General features: G+C 39.0%; 1 pseudogene; it reads right to left on the bottom strand.

The window, feature by feature from the left end:
* Positions 1–1,055: 1,055 nt before the first annotated feature.
* LOC118523250 (syntenin-1 pseudogene) lies at positions 1,056–3,130 on the bottom strand (annotated as a pseudogene).
* Between the last annotated feature and the right edge of the window lie 539 nt (positions 3,131–3,669).

Here is a 3,669-nt window from a genome sequence, read left to right as displayed (position 1 = left end):
GAAGCGCAGAGAAGCCCCTGCCTATTCAGTCCTCTTATCCAAACGAGTCCTGGCATCAGTGGGGTGAAGCTGCCGCAGCCTGGCTCACCTTGCATTTGTCCCTCAGACTGCTGGAGCATTTTTTACATCCAGACCTGTCAGTGGTGCTGAATATTTTGAAATATACAAAATATCTTATGAATAGTGTGACCGAATAATTTATCGTCCAAACCTGGAGACTTCAGAGAGTGAAAGGGGCCACATGAATAATTACACTTAGACAACAGATATAAATGAGGACCTGCTGGACAAACCAGTTGGTATGATCGTCTTACCTTTAGCTGCCAGCTTTCTCTTTTGATGATAAGAAATCATGTCTTCATAATACCCAAATGATTTCTCCTCAAGTGAACTACATTTAAGCTGTTAGGTTTTTTTCTTCTTCTCACTAATCTTCCAGTTTAAAAGACACATCAATCAGGACAACCAAATTTAATTATCGGGAATGATAAAGGTGAGATAATGTTCATCTTGCAAGAACATTAGATATTCAATAAGTACAAACAAGATTTGTTCTAGCCATCGGGTAGCAAGCAAACAAAACTTTGTATGGAAAGTAGTGTCAGCAAAATATAGTGGACACTCACCACTGCAGTCATGGCAGGAAGACCCGGGTGCCACTTCTTAGCTGCAAAGTGTGAATGTATTTGAAATTTTTAGCAACCATGGGCACTACCCATCATGAAAGACACAGGTTGGCCATTGAACAACGGGAGGAGATGCTAGCCCTAATACCAGCCGAGTACACAGTGTGTCCACCAGGGCAGTCCCGCTGGATTTCAGAGCTGACTGACCGTGATGTCTCAGTTTCCTGACTCTAAGGGGCAGGATAGTCCTGTGTAACTCTCAAACCTGGGTGCTTACTTGAATTTCTTAAGGGAGTTTCAAAAAACATGCTGCATCAGAAAACCAGATCTAGAATTTGTTTTTTGTTTTTTTAAATAGACTCATTGCTAATTAATGATTAGCCTATTTAGGAATCATGAACTAGATAATATCAGAGTTCTGATTCAGGCCTAAAATGTTGTTTGTAATTCCTAAAAGGACAAGTAAATAATAGAGAAAATATCAGTATATCTGAGGCAGAAATAGATATTCTTCCCAATTCTCAATTTACTTAGACATAAGTAGAAATTGTTCCCACTAGCCTGACTTCTACCAGATGCTTCAGGACTTGGAATCACTTCTCAGTTTTGAATTAATTTCACAGCAGAATTTTAAACATGGCATCCGAGTAGAAACTATAGGTGAGAAGAGGAGAGTTTCACTGCCCAGTAGGGCTCTATCCAGGTTATGTGAATCATGAAAATTCACACCTAATCAGCCATACGAACCAAACATTTTAGGGAAGGTGTAGTGAACAAAAGCTTGGGATTCAGAAGTTTGGCAATCCTTGTCTGCTACACCAACAATTCCTTAGATACCATATTCTTTCCTTCAGTCTAACAACAACCAGGCCATTAGACTGGGGAAGAATTCTGTCCCAACACTTTGAAGACTTAGCTGATGACTACCAACATGATAGGAGCAACATGAGCATAAAGTAGCTTCTTTGCAAGAAAACCATTAGTTAATACTCAGAAGCCTTTTTCTTGGTTGTATTAGTTTTAGCCATTCCAAAAGTGTGTGGATGACAGAACAATAAAACCCTAGAGTAGATTAGAACAATAGAACCCTAGTGTGTGTGTGTATGAAATATGGAGGCAAATGCCAGGAAAATAGCTGTAAGATTAGAAAGTAGAGAAGTGGATCAGGAAAAGCTACTTTGTTATTGTTTTTTTTTTAACTTTATACATATTTAATTTAAATGGAATAAACATAAAACAAAAAGAAAAGAAAATCAGGATAAAGTGTCACGGCCATTTTCTTTGCAGAGAGGATTGGGAAACAGGACAAATGACCTGGAAAATACCCTAAGGCCATCCCAAAGTAGCTAGGTTACAGAATGTTAAGAGTAAAAGACAAAATTGGGTATTATTCCACTTAATCTACAAATGAAAAAAGGGAAACAAAAATTTATACTATTTGGTATAAGAATTTTTAAAAAAGATATCCAATCAAAACCATAAAATTCCCAGCCATAATATAAGATAGAAGGGTCTTCATGCAGCATATACTGTCTGGCTCCTAGAAGGCTTCGTGTGCATAATATAAAGTTATGTTGCTCAAGAAGTAAACTGGGGAAGTTCAGTGAATTTTTCATTGTGCCATGATTTTTAACCTCAGGAACGGTGTGATCCATAATGCTTAGTGCCATCCATTTAATAATATGTTCAAAGAAAAAAGCAGGCATGATTGTAATAGTAAGTTTAGTCTCAACTGTTGACAATATGTCTGCAGTTTGGCAGTCCTCAGCCCAGTGACATTCTGCCCATGACTTCCCAGATGTTATGTTTTGGGACAAGATGGTTGCTGGCTGCAGAACTATCTTTCACTATGGGTGTTATCTTTCCATTTTAAAAGATAAAGCCACCATGTCCAGTACTATCCTTATGCACGGTAATTGTCCCTTCAAAGGGCCCATCCTGAATAGTCAGTTATGTTCTCTCCAAAAGTCCGTTTGAGCACCTTGTGCTTTATCAGAGCTCTAGCCTCTGCACAGTTTTCCCTGCTGATCTGGAGTACTTGGTCCCCAAATCTCAGACCAACCAATGAAGCTGGAGAATTGGCCTGGACCAGCAGAACAAATAAACTGTTATCTATTGATTTAAGCCTGAGCTCAATTTTTCCATCTTAATCCTTACACAGAATGACTTCACGAATTCCTTGCTTAATTTCTGTTCTCCAAATTCCAACATCATTGCCAGTTACAGGAGCCACCATATGGTTCATACTGGAAGGTCTTTCTACCAACTGCATCTAAACTGATGCTCCAGGGACCAAGGCCGTATTTGCATGCAGTTCTTCTTCATTTAAACTCAGGCCCATGTACTGAGAGAGCCCCAGATATAGTTTAGGATAGAGATGGGATCTTGAGAGATGGAAGCAGAAGCTTCAGACAAAATTGCTGGGTTGGCAGGATTTGCAGAAAAGGCAGTTTGAGCCCAAATTGCTTTGTCTCCCTTCAGGTAGGAGAAGGGTACAGAGACATTTCTGCAGGCCTTTTCTAGGCCCCAAGGACCCACCTGCCGCTGTTGCTTCCTCCGGTAACCTGCACAGACTTCTGAGACCCGGTTAGAGAAGAGCTGTCCCTGTTATTGGTTTTAAAAAACTTTTGAACTTACTGGAAGTAATTTGAGAAAAATAAAACTTTATTTAAAACATTAATTACAGGGGCACCTCGGTGGCTCAGTCCGTTAAGTGTCTGCCTTCAGCTCAGGTCATGATCCCATGGTCCTGGGTTCAAGTCCCTCATCAGGCTCCTTGCTCAGAGGGCAGTCTGCTTCTCCCTCTACCCTTTTCCCCTACTCGTGATCTCTCTCTCTCTCAAATAAATAAAATCTTAAAAAAAACATTAATTACAGGTATATACTGTGTGACTCAAAATGTTCAGTTTTGGGGCTTTAAAATAATCCATTACATTTGCAAAAATTAAATAAATTAATAATAATTAAACCTGTATGTATTAAGTATTACATGAATATTTGATATTTTAAAGTACAACATAATTTATTTAAATTATGTACATAT

Source organism: Halichoerus grypus, chromosome 10 (genome assembly GCF_964656455.1).
Source record: "Halichoerus grypus chromosome 10, mHalGry1.hap1.1, whole genome shotgun sequence".
Taxonomy (NCBI): domain Eukaryota; kingdom Metazoa; phylum Chordata; class Mammalia; order Carnivora; family Phocidae; genus Halichoerus; species Halichoerus grypus.
Note: the sequence above shows the minus strand (reverse complement) of the source record. Positions and strands in the feature narration are given on the sequence as shown.